The 14,405-nt window shown below is 34.0% G+C and overlaps 1 long non-coding RNA gene across 2 annotated transcripts; it reads right to left on the reverse strand.

Moving 5' to 3' along the window:
* Positions 1-622: 622 nt before the first annotated feature.
* Positions 623-5,605, reverse strand: LOC138707892 (uncharacterized). 2 transcript variants are annotated; one of them, XR_011334420.1, is made up of 5 exons: positions 5,479-5,605; positions 5,128-5,378; positions 4,740-4,865; positions 4,311-4,518; positions 625-4,043 (listed from the first exon to the last, which is right to left on the reverse strand). It is a non-coding gene; the product is annotated as an uncharacterized lncRNA (long non-coding RNA). The 2 variants fall into 2 exon arrangements; XR_011334419.1 differs by having other exon boundaries at positions 623-4,043; positions 4,740-5,378.
* Between the last annotated feature and the right edge of the window lie 8,800 nt (positions 5,606-14,405).

The following is a 14,405-nucleotide window of genomic DNA, read 5'->3' on the forward strand; positions in this document are numbered from 1 at the left end:
AACTCTTCACGTGTACCTGACATATTAGCGACGCTTGTATTTTATAGAAGGAATGATGAGGTGAAATTAGAACTGTTTCAGTGAAGATTGTAAAGTTGAAGGGAATCGCGAGACCTCTGAAAAATCCTCCACCCATCGATCATCCACCATAATAACATTTCAGTCAACATCGGGGTTTGAACATAAGTTCGCTTAAAGCCTCGTACAGATATGCGCGCCGAAACCCGTAGCGCAACCACGACCCGCGCCTGGGCAATGCTATAAAAAATAGTGAGGATCACGTAAGTTCAGTTCCCAAACAGCAAATATTTCCGCCTTGTCAGTGTTGCCAACTGTTACCAGATATCACCACATGTAGTAAAATCACGATCCTATGTACTGAATGACTTCTTTACTCACCGTACTTTACCTTAATGTTGGAAGGTTATTCTAAATAGTTTCAATAATAATGAGAATAATAATAATAATGAGAAATGTATTGCTATGTTCTTTTCTTTTATTCCTTTACATTATTATTAGTATTAGCATTAACAGGTTACTATACGTAAATATACAACAAAGTATAGTATATAATATTCAAGAATCAAATCTGTTCCAAGACCAATTAAATTATTGTCACTTCACTTCAAAGATTCCAGCGTACATATACTGTACTTCCTAAAGGTAGATAAATTAATAACCAATTGACTTTTGGTTGGAATTCGAATGAACTTCTGATTATCTTTTGAAATTAGTAAGGAAATGGATAATACAACTAGGCTAAAACTGAAATAATAATACATCAACTTACAAAAATAATTTTGGTCCTTAAAAGCCATAAGTAATTTCACTTCTAGATACCTTTTTAAAGATTTCATTTGTTTGTAAATTGCTTAATAATGTTACACTTACACTTATTATTTCTGCAACTCCACGTCTGTCATTGAAAAAATGTATGATACATAACTGTGAAGTCTCTTTTTGGCTCTTGTGTCCTAAATTTAAATAAGAAAAAACAAATGATTCAAGAAATGTGAGCTGGTGAAAATTAAATACTCAATTAATAAAACAATTACTACCAAAAGAGTATTTTATTAATTCTATACAAAAGATGGATTACACAGAACAGATGGCCAGAAATCATAGATTTATACACAACATACAGCATGAAACGATCATCAAAAAATGCTTTTTGTACACAATAACATCTTTCAAACGAAGTGAAATAGCCAATAAGTTCAATAAATATTATGCTAATAAGTAATAACTATAATTAATAATTATCTACAAGCTGTAAAAGGGAATAAAATAGTATATTGTTGAAATTAGGGGGTTATGGTTCATTACGTGTATTTATAATTTTAATTACTTTTTCTACATTTAATTATATTTTAATTTCTATTAGATTAGTTGGTGGTGTGGTTGTTAGTTTTATCTGTGTACGTCAGACTATTAAGGAAAAACTGAAAGAAATATTAAATCTACAATCTACTTTATATAACAATATTTAATCAAGAACTGAATATTACTATTAATTTAATAACATAAGACCCAAAACATCTCCAAGTCCAGACAATACACATGCTGATTTTCTTAAACATGTTGGCAAACAAGCAAACTCACTACTTTTATCTTGTAATCTCATCTAAAATGCAATATCTGTCTGGAGAAAATCTATCATAACATCAATTTTGAAAAGCAATTATTCAACTAATATCTTTTCGAGTTATCGACAGATACCACTTACTAGTATGATAGCCAAAATTATGGAAGAGATGATTTCATAGATTGAATTGGTTCCTGGAATCTAGTAACTAACTTTCATCTTATTGAGTTGACTTTAGAGAATTGCATTCAACAAATGGACAGATTTTAAATTTTAGTCAAGATATTAAAGATATTTTAAACAGAAAACAAAACACCTTAACAATTTTAATTTATTTTCAAGGATCATATGGCTCTGTAGATATAAATCACTTAAGAAATTGCAAACTTAGGGTGTCCATGATAAAGTGTTACACTGGGCCTGTGACTTGATTATTTGATTCATTGTCACAAATATGTAAATAGAGACAGATTCATCTGGGCTTCCCACATTGTTGTTTTCAGGAATACATTTTCCAATATTAATGTCGATGGTCTAACTAAAGAAATAGATCTTATGATAATCTCATCATTTGCAGATAATATGGTTCTCTAGAACAAAAAATCACAGTCCACAAATATTAATAAACTGAGCCAAAATCCCAACAGACTTTTTGACTCTACTTGGAGAACTCAAACTTGCTCAATTAAGGGAAACTTTACTAATAAAACACAATCCCAAGTTATTTCAAAATGAATAGTATATAAGTTAACTTTAACAGATGATGTTAAGAAATGTGATACTTCTCCAGACATTTTAAAAATCATTAGAAACGATAAATGATCTGGTCAGTGAGTGACTACATACAGTATTTTTTCATAGATGGATCCTGTTTACCAAGCCATAGATGTAGTGGTGTTGTAGTACAATACCAGTATATTCCCTTTTAGAGGGAATTATATTTAAACACTTGTTTGCCCCATTTTAACCGTGACAACGCTTTTTAGTTTTTTAAACATTCTGGTTATTGTATTGTGTTTGTATTTAGTGAAAGATTTTAGATAAGGGCGCAAATAGCCATAGTAGCTGACGCGCCCTTTTTAAACGCAACTAACTAACTAACTAACTAACTAACTAACTAACTAACTAACTAACTAACTAACTAACTAACTAACTAACTAACTAACTTCAAACACTGACTAATTTTGATAGTGAAAATTTAGATGCACTTTTAAGCTTACAAAATCTCCAGTATCGACTTCATAAATCTGAGAAGGCTGTCATACTATCGGATTCAAAATCAGATATTCTTGCTGCAGTATTGGACGTAACAGCATGAAATCTCAATATTTTACAGTGTTTTAATATTTTAAGCAAAATGGTCGAATTACATCGACGACTGGTACTTCCGTGGATCCATGAACTTTATGGAGTGGGAGGTAATGAGGTAGCTGAAAGGTAGCAAAATTACTGTAAGGTTATCTATACCTGCATCTTACCACACTGTTAAAAGAATAACAAGATCAGAACATGACAATGTGGTAACAAAAATCGGAATGATTCTAAAGCAAATGAAAAAATTGCAATAGGCCATCCGGCATCCACTCCACGATGGAGGAAAATCCTCTGAAGAAACCAACTAATCAGACCAAATGGGGGATCCAAACTACCCTCGAGTGCAGCTCTGAATTTGCAGGCCAACGAGTCTACCGACTAACCTACATTGGTGGCTCCACTAAAAATATGAAGTACATGGCACTCAGATTATTAAATTGACAAACCTAAACAATTATTCATCAGTTAAGCTATAAAATATAATACATAGCAAGCAAATTAATTCAATTTAAAAGTATAAACAATTCAATCAGTTGAAATATACAGAAATTGATAATAAATATCATGCAAATTACTTCACATTACAAGCATAAACAATTCATCACTTGTGGTATACAGCCTACTATTTAATTTACAGCACATACAATTCATCAGTTAAGCTATAGGCCTACAGTCTACTATTCAAACAGCATATATAATTCATCAATTAAGCGAAACAAAAATATAGTACAATACATAGTAAAAATAATACACCTAATTTAATAACTGAACTTCTATGAAAATCTACAGTGGCAGTACTCATATTATCACAGGCCATGATTGTCTCAAATATTTACAAAGAACTGATATTTCAGAATCTCCCCCTGCCATTTCTGATATCTCAATGAAGATATGGATCATTGTCTTGACTGTTTAACTTTACACAGCTTTCAATCATCTGGTTAAATATTGGAGTGCAAGATAACAAATGACATCAACTGCTGAACACTTGGTATCAATCAACCAACAACTTCATTACATTAAAGGGGAAAAAAAACTGAAAGAATTAATTGTATATAGACACAACACATAAGACAAGGCCGCTTCAGAACAGTAATTGGCAAGGCTCTGTTGTTTTAGGATTCTTATGTAGATTCAATTTCACCTGAAAGAAAAAAGTAGCATCTGTAAGTATGCCTAATTATGAGAAATAAGAGAAACGGTTGCAATAGTAGTAGTAGTAGTAGTAGTAATGATACTAATGATAATGATAATAATAATAATAATAATAATAATAATAATAATAATAATAATAATAATAATGACTGTAAAGTATGGAAATTAATATTGCAATGTAATATCAAAAGGTGATTTCACACCATCAACTCTTATCATTTAATACAACAAATCTATTATATTCAGTTGCAATCACCAGTAGCTGTTCTTTCCTCCATTTTGTTGTTGGCTGATTTTTCACAAGTCTGCTATGATATGCAGCACTATCCATGACAATAACGCATTGCCCTAATGTTCTCAGGTTAACAACTGTGTTTGCACCCACTTCTCAACTACAGGGCTATTAATAGCACTATGGTAGTCCAGACTTTTCTTTCAATTGCATGAAAAAATTAAATCAGCACCTGCAATAAAAATTATACCTGGGCATATAATTACGTCACATGAATTCACAGCATTTAAATAAAGAAAATAAAACATAACATAACATGACATGACATGAGATCCTCTTTGGTGAAAGGCTTTCCCACGTTTTTATTTAGTCACCAATTTTTATATTTTTGTACCCTGATTAAAAAAATTACTCTTGCCAAATTTATGTAAAATATAAATCAATATAACTTACCGAGTATAAATCCACCTTTCGTTCTGGCATCTAATCTTCCACCCTCATTTGTTGGTCTACGAATAACACCATTCATGTCACTGGAAACTTCACCTGGTTTATTTCATGAATAAGTGGGTGATCCTACTTAAAAAAACAGAGAGAGAAAAGCAATTCACATTGACACTCTAAGAGACACAAAAATTTTAAAGACAGGAAAACCGTTCAAGAATTTTATAACTAGCCTCTAGTTATAATATGAAACTATTAATTGCAAAACATGTTGTTCCCACCTGAATTCATTACTAGTAGCCTATATTAATTGCAATTTCATATTCCACATAAGTGTTAACCTATTTGTTAGTAAAAAATTCAATCACTCAATGTCTCACAATACATTGAAATTTACCATTCATAAAAATCCAAGTCTCATCCAAGAATACTATGGGTTTAGGGTTCTCACGCTCCACATTTCTTATTTATTCTCTTAAAAACGAATAACATCACTTTCTCGTACATGTGTATAAGGATCCCCTTTGCTCCATAGAAATTTCATCTCTTTCAAAATTTTTTTCACCGATGATAAGGATACTCTAAATAAATATGTTTCATAATCATCATTCATATGTTCCAGAACTTTTGCTGCTGTTAGTACTTCCCCTGTAACAGTAAATGAAAATTATGCCATATTTTTATACATATGACTAATATCAGAATTACATTGCATAAATCAACACAATAATTCCTGTAACTTCCCTACCTTTATGTAACTTGTCATAAATAAATCTCGCAATTGCATCTTTCGTAAAATCATCAGCATCAGTCACTGGATGTTTACGTAGTCTATGTTTTCCTGGTGTCACAAGTGGGGACCCCTTCTGTGAATTTATCACTTACGTGGCTGTAGTAAAGCCAAGCTGTAATAACAAACAATAACATAACACTTCTAAAAATTGTTATATCATAAAATTCATGCATGATACCAACATTTACAGCTATATGAATAGAAAATGATCAACATGTTAGGTTGGATCTACGATTGGTTTAAGTAGGCTAATATTTAGGTAATTCTCCAGAAAAGCTACATCAAAGAAGGCATAATTTTATTTTGTTTAATTGATTTCTGTGATATTTACATAGTGATGAACACGTGGTTTTAGTGCACAGCCACAAATACTTTCAGCACAAAAATCCTTTGCCACTTACCTGTATATTCTAATGCATTGTTGTAGTCCCTCCCTCAAACTTTTTATTAATTACCAATATAACATGCGAGAGGTCCAGGACGAAGAGAAATGGTTAGTTTCCCAGTAGTGCGTCCTCGTCCTCTCGAGTGTTATATCTTAACAAGTACTTTGGGTGGGGTAGCTTTTCTGAAGAAACACCATATTTAATATTACTTAGACCAGTCATGAATAAATTATTCAGCCAGAGTCAACATTCCTATGCTTTATAGAGTATGTTATATAGTTATTATATAAAATTGAATTATTTTTAAGCACCATAACAGGCCAACATTCATGTAATATTTGCTGCAATATCAAGTTAATAATTACAATATGACTTGTATTTTCTTCGGCCGATGTGGCATGTAAATTGTGATCTGAACGGTTAATTTAATACCAAAAGAGAAAACTGGAAATTTACTTTCGTGCTGTTTGATTACTTGTTCGTCTAATTTGTAAATGTATTTAAGCTATCACTTACTGCAGTATTACAGTATCTTAAATGTATTTAGTTTGGCATTATGAAAATCACTGACTTGATTAAACATGTAGGCCTAACCTAAAAATTTGTTTTGTTTGACCACAATCATGAAATTATTAGTGCAAACTCCTAAAACTGAATACCACTTTGAAATGTATGCTTAAGAATACTTACTCCTAATAATTGTCCTATTCTGGTTGTAATTGCTGTCTCCGTTAGCATAATTCCTTCTTCATTATCTTCTTTCTTCAACTCATTATACACGTGAACTACAGATTTCTGAAGCGTACTCTGAATGCCACACATTTTCTTCCTTGGAGGAGTCACTGCAACACTATTTCATTTTTTTGACATAGTAATAAAAATCTAAACACGAAAGAAATTCATTAAAATTTGAAATAATATTTCTATCCATTACCCACGTGCATTATCACGCCCAAGTATATTATATTCATTCGTACTTATCTGACTATTCTTGAATTATAACCACAACGCAACACATAAAATAACTATTATGTATTAATATTAATACTAATATTAATTAATTATTAATAAGTTCGAATTTCACTATCTTCCAGTAACCGACTGAGAAATTTAGTACAATTTTAATTTCATGGAACTCCAGTACCGGCAAATATTGTCGATATTTGCCTCAGCTGCCAACATACCGGTTACAAAATCACTACCATTTATAGTATTTGTCAGTATCGAAATTCGAAACGAAGTTGGCAAAAGAAAATTCAACCTTCAAACTAGAAAATCACCATAATCCACTAGCATTTGTAGTAATGGGGGAAAAATGGTTAGGTTTCACCCTTAGGGTATCAAGTTACCTGGTCTTCCCTATACGCACGGTGGTTGCACTATTACGTTGCGGGATGAACTTTTTAAACCCGCGCCGAAGTCCGTAACACGACGGCCCGGTTGCACCAACCCTTGTTAAATATTTAACATTACGTTAAGGCAGTTTAACAGCAAACTTAACGGAAGTGATGTTTCATCAACTGTTGTTACTGCTATCGTCATGTTAAACCCACTGTTAAATTAACATAGCATACTCCCTCAGTTAAATCCTTAACGTCCTGTTACAGCGTGAATCATGGCTGCCAGAGAACATATGTTACACGCCGCATTATTATATCGAGATATATCATCATCATCATCATCATCATCATCATCATCATCACGCTTTAGGCCTCTCTACCTGTTGCGAACTTCATACATATTGCTTATTCTTGGTCTTGCCATCGTTTTCTTGGTCTACCAATATTACGGAAGCCCTTAGGTTGATACCCGAAGATTAATTTAGGCAGTCTTTCATCACTCATTCGTTCCACATGGGATCTCCAGTTCTGTCTATATTCCACAATTTTGTTGTTTAAGTTGTAGATATTCAGTGATTGCCTAATTTCTTCGTTTCGTATTTTGTCCCTCCTTGTTACACCCATCACTGAGCGAAGGAACCGCATTTCTGAAGCTTGAATTCTACTTTTATCTCTATTGGTGAGGACCCACGATTCTGCTCCATATAAACCCGCTGGTACTGCCATTGTCTTATAAAACTTCAACATTGTTTCCTTCCTTGCCTTGTTTTTTAAAGTTCTAGTTATTGTACCGCACATTCGGTTGAATATTTCCGTTTTTTGTTTGACATCCGCTTCTTCAAAAGGCGATATTGTGTAACCAAGGAATTTGAACTGGTTTACTTGTTTAATCAATTTATTATTAATAACAAACTTACAGCGGATTTGCGTTGGACCTTGGAATGCCATAGATTCTGTTTTATCAGTTGAAATTTCAAAGTTATACACCTCTATTATTTTCTGCAATTCAAACAGAGCTCGTTGGAGTGCATTTTCAGAATTTGAGACAATTAATTGATCATCGGCAAACATAAGTGTAAGGACAAAGTTATCACTGTTTATGTCATTGTCAAAACCCAACTGTAATAATTTTCTCCTCCATGCTCTAATGGCGTCGTCAATATACAAACTAAACAATACAGGTGACATACAACAGCCCTGTCGGACACCCATGTTGATATATTCGGATTTAATGTCTCCAGAATTTACCTTAATGCTTATTTGGGTCCCTTTATAGAGGTTCTGTAATATTTTTATGAGGTGCTTAGGTATTCCCCTTCTGTCCATAATTTCCCAAAGCTTACTCCTCAGCACTCGATCAAAAGCTTTGACGTAATCTATGAATACAATGTAGGTGATCTGATTCCATTCTCTCCTCTTCTCAATAATTTGTTTCATAATGAATATGTTGTCAGCGCAAGATCTACCCTTACGAAACCCAGACTAGCCTCGGAGAATCGAGATATATTTGCAGTGAAAACAATTAGCTGCAATCACTACTTCAGCATTTTTAATTATTCAGAATAGATATGTTCATAAATACTAAAATTATTTATTATTTCGTATTAATACTCAGATATAATTGCAGATTTTCAAAACGATATTTCTTTATTTCACTGATTTAAGAGTTCACATGTAATTATGACTAATAACGTGTGAAGATATGTTAGATATATAAGATATGAAAATAATGTTTACGCTTATTCAGCATCACTATTATTATCATTTTCTATTGGTTCTATTTGATCCTGGATAATTGAAAGAATCTTCGTACAAATATCAACTTTGAGAGTGAAAGTACCACCGTCAGTTTTCAAATGTTCCACTGTATCTTGTGCATGACCCGTCTTAGCATTTCTTTTAATATTTTCATAACACTGATTTGTTTCATAGTTTGCATTTTCACATCCAAATGGCGATTGAAAATATTGGGTTAAAGAGACCCATCTTTGTTCCTTTTTCCTAACGAAAGTTCCATCACTACGTTTGAGTTCATATAATTGCTAGATATACTGAAATAATCATATTTATCATATGAGGTAAAATTACTGCTCCTTACACTTTCTTTTTCTCGATTTCCGTTGTAATTATGTTAGTCTCCAATATTTCCATAATGTAAAAAATAAAATTCCCCGCTGAAACAAATGACTACACCAACTAAAGGCACATTCAGTAAACTTTCATACAATCACTGCTTCTTTGATTCCTGTTACATTACTCTTAACATCATGTTACCTAACCAAACTACCTCAAATGATTGGTGAAACACTATTACACTAACAGGATGTTTAATTTTTAACAACACGTTAGTTAACATGCTGTTAGCGTTATTGTAACGAAGTTTGGTAAAACTGGGCCCTAACCTACCAGCGATCGCCAGTTCAGGTACTCCTACTTTCAATCGTGGACGTAGTTGCAGCAGCCTATGTTTATTTGCATTTTGCGTGCAAAAAGAAACGGAAACAGAGGCAATGGTGGCAAACATAGTTACATATCATATACAAGTAGAAATAAATGTGGTGATTCAAGTTTTCTGGCTGACTTGAAGTTCAAAACAGTTGGTGGACATTATAAAAATTTTACCAGAATGTCACCTACAGACTTTAAATATTTGCTGGCGCCTAATGTTGCAAAGAAGGATACCACATTCACTTCAAGAAAGAGTGGCAGTTACGATGCGATTTCTGGCAACCGTACAATAATATGCAATAACATTGCTGAATCAACACAAGACTAAAATTAGGCTAAGAATCATAAATGAAGAATCTTTAAAGGACTTTGAAGCTAAATTGAAGATATGAATAGTAAATTCAATGCGTTTCTTAAATATCTTTGAACTAAGTTTTCTTGTAAAGCACAAAAATTCTCAAACATCTAAAAATAATTGGATTACACAAGATATAAGAATCTCATGCAAAACAAATAGAACTCAATATATTTAAAGTAGAAATAGTAATGACCGCAAATTAATAGGTCTAATTTCTGTAGTACAATTGTATGATTAATACAAACGAAGGCTTTGGAGAGATCACAGAATACCCCTCCTACTTGTAATTTTTTTGTTAATTGCTTCCAGAATTTTATCAGTTAAATGAAAGACAAAGTAATCTTAAAAGCCAAATAACTTTACTTTAACTATTTATTCTAAACTTGACTAGTAAAATCAAAACAACTAGGAACATTATTTACTTACTTAGTGGCTTTTAAGGAACCCGGAGGTTCATTGCCGCTCTCACATAAGCCCACCATTGGTCCCTATCCTGAGCAAGATTAATCCAGTCTCTACCATCATATCCCACCTCCCTCAAATCCATTTTAATATTATTTGTGTATCTAATGCTTACTCACTTCACTTGCGTGATTCGGGTTCCGCATACTGCACATAGATGGCAGGACTGTGGCCCACTTTCAAATTGCACACCACTTCGTCGGGCCACGTTATGCATGATGCGTATCTATGAAGAATTATGTCGTGTAGGCTACTAGGGTGAGTGTATGTGTAAGTGTAGTGTAGGGAATGGGTGAGGATGATGATGGTGAGGAAGGAAGAAGGGGAAACCCGGTGCCGGCACGTAGCCTACTCTGCCGAGTAGCACCAAGATGGCCGCCAGGCTTAACGTCCCCACCCGACGGACTCGATAGCTTAGTGGTAGAGCGCCTGACCGGAGAACAGGAAGTCGCAGGTTCGATTCCCGCTCGAGGTTGTGAAATTTTTCTTTCATACCATGGCATGATTGTGACTATAATAGTAATTAAATTCATTAATATGTCACATCAACGGACGTGCATACGTCACCAAACATCGTAAGATGAAGATTACATTTGTAAAAGTTTCTTTCAACCCATAAGCAGTGCTGACTACATCAGACGCTATGTACAGTACTCTATAACAGAGTCGCCAGTATGAAAGGATAATTCCGAACCTTTGGCGTGAGACGAAATCTATAGCTCAGTGGTAGAGCGCCTGATCGGAGAACAGGAAGTCGCAGGTTCGATTCCCGCTCGAGGTTGTGAAATTTTTCTTTCATACCACGGCATGATTGTGACTATAATAGTATTTAAATTCATCAATATTATTTATACTTGCTAGCATATTAATATATTATTGAGATATTTTTACATGCCAATAACTTCATACTTGCTGATTATTCGTATTATTGACAGTAATATCTTGTATATGGACAGTGATTTTGGTTTCCGAATGTGAATTAACATAGATGTTACAATTTTGGATCTCATTGAATACTACAATATATCCGGAAATAATCAGAGTCAATAAAATAGTCGTATGAATATAAATGATGATAATGATGATGCTAATAATAATAATAATAATAATAATAATAATAATAATAATAATAATAATAATGAAGTTGAACATATAATAAACATAAATAAGTATAAAGCATGAACATGTTACTGCTGCAGCATGGTTTGCTGAATTTAATAATAATTAGGAAACAATCTCATTGAATACTACAATATATCAGGAAATAATCAGAGTCAATAAAATAGTCGTATGAATATAAATGATGATAATGATGATGCTAATAATAATAATAATAATAATAATAATAATAATAATAATAATGAAGTTGGACATAAAATAAACATAAATAAGTATAAAGCATGAACATGGTACTGGTGCAGCATGGTTTGCTGAATTTAATAATAATTCGGAAACAATAAAATTCAAATTGCAATCATTAACATCTCAGTGTGACGTCAGCATGCGCAGACCAACGTATTTGTGTCAGCGTTAACAAATCAACTGTAGAGCTCTGGATCCTTTGATTGTTACGCAGAAAAACCGACAAGCAGTGGATCGCTGCGCGTCTCGGTCCGCAACTCTCGGTCGTAACATGAAGGTCACCAGCTGCTCCCAAGCTTCGTTCCTTAAACTTTTGTTAAAATTCCTTGTGTTTGACATTTCACAAAATTTCTTTACCTCCGTATAATTTCATAAAGTGCAACGTGTTTTGCTCGGTCCATTCCATGTTCACTGTCCACACAGAGAGACGAATGGGTGTTGATTCATTTGTTGATTGATGGTTGATTGATTGATTGATTGACTAATTGATTGACGCTAATCCTACGCTGACAGGTGGGCTATCCTTCCTTGGCCCTGCAGGTAAGGTTCCATCATCTACTGAGGAGCCCGAATAGAACCTGGAGCCTCAAGCCCTTAGAACCTAGATTAACATCGGAAACCCGTACTTGCCATAAGTATAGGGGTTGAATCATTTTGCAACGCAACTTATTTGCATACATATTGCGAGTTAAAAGGTTTCATGGATTAGATGAGGGGATAGCTAAGGGACATAAGGCCAAGGAATGCGACAAGGTTGGAGTGGATTAGATAAGGGGATAAATAATGTGAGAGGAGACATTTTATTGTATTTGTATTGCATAATTGTATTGTGTATTGTAATTTTATTGTGTATTGCTTATATTGTGTATACCACTGCCACCGAGTGCTTGCCCATTTGCAGTGTAAATAAATACATATATACTACGTACAAACTAAAACCCCGCTCGAATTTCTTTTGTTTCAATATGGGCGAATGTGCTTTTCGCTTGGCTAGTGATGTATTTTTTGTAGTGTGTGATTTTACGACGTTTTATCAACATCTAGGTTATTTAGCGTCTGAATGAAATGAAGGTGATAATGCCGGTGAAATGAGTCCGGGGTCCAGCACCGAAAGTTAAACAGCATTTGCTCGTATTGGTTGAGGGAAAACCCGGACTAAACCTCAACCAGGTAACTTGTCCCGACCGGGATTCGAACCCGGGCCACCTTGTTTCGCGGCCAGACGATCAACATCTATGGTTATCTAGCGTCTGAATGCTATGAGGGTGATAATGACAGCGAATTGAGTCCAGGGTCCAGTGCCGAAAGTTACCAAGCAATTGCTCTTAATGGGTTGACGTAAACTCCCGAAAAAAACCACAACCAGGATTTGAACCCGTACCCGCTCGTTTCACGGTCAGGCAAGCTAACCGTTACTCCACATCGGTGGACGCTAGTGATGTTTCTAGTCGCCAATGGTTCTGATGATAATTGTTTCGTAAAATTGATAAGCAATGTAATGAAAGCAATAATTAATTTTATGGGAGCTGAACGTTTCTTTCGTAAAGACGAGCTATTTTCTGTGAACCAAAAATACAACGCCAATGCGGTAAAAATTACGTAGCCTAGCGAGCGCTTGACGACGATTGCCACGAAATTTGATTTCATGATTTCAGTGATATTTCCTAAAGCACATCATATTTCTCCTTCATTTCTCTGTAATAACCTGATATAATATCTTACTAAATCTGTATTTTCTTCTAGTGCATTCAAAAGACCGCCGTTATACTACGTAAACCTTGCATTTGAAATAATGCTTAAAGAATATAGTCGCGAATTTACTAGCGAAATCTCGATTGTCTTACAGTAGAACCCCGTTTATCCGCCACCCTATTAACCGATTGGCGGATTATCCGATTATCTTTCTCTCGCTCGTTTTTTTTTCGCTACAGAAACATATGAAGTTGATACTGTTGTACGCTATATTAGTATACGTATTTTTTTCTAGAGTGTTATTACAAACATTTACACTTAGGCCTACACAGTTTTGGTCTACTGTTCAAGTTGCTGTACTCTATTACGTCTATATAAAATGTTTTCCATCAGTTTAAAAAAAAACGTGTTGTGCTAAGTGTCGAATAAAATCCAAATAATTAAGTGGTTGGGGAAAGAGAAATTGTGAGTCATCTCGCATCACGATACGAGACTGATGTTACAGCTATGAGCGATTTAATAAAAATCAAGGATAAAGGGTATACAGTATGTAAATCTACAACATGAGACCTTTACTATTCCTATCTTTCCGCTAACAGCCATTAAAAGGAGTTTCTTTTACCTCTTAAAAACACGTCTTTCACAACCGAACTTAAATTAATGAACTTCTGATTCACTACCTAGCGTATTAAACACAAGACCACGGAGAAAATAACCAGTGTTATTCACTTAATTTACGAAAATATTTTATGGTACGGATTATCCGATTTTTCGATTAACCGTTCAGTCAACCTCCTTCATTACCGCGGATAATAGGGGTTCTTCTGTATTTCG

The sequence above is a fragment of the Periplaneta americana genome, chromosome 10 (genome assembly GCF_040183065.1).
Source record: "Periplaneta americana isolate PAMFEO1 chromosome 10, P.americana_PAMFEO1_priV1, whole genome shotgun sequence".
Lineage (NCBI taxonomy): Eukaryota > Metazoa > Arthropoda > Insecta > Blattodea > Blattidae > Periplaneta > Periplaneta americana.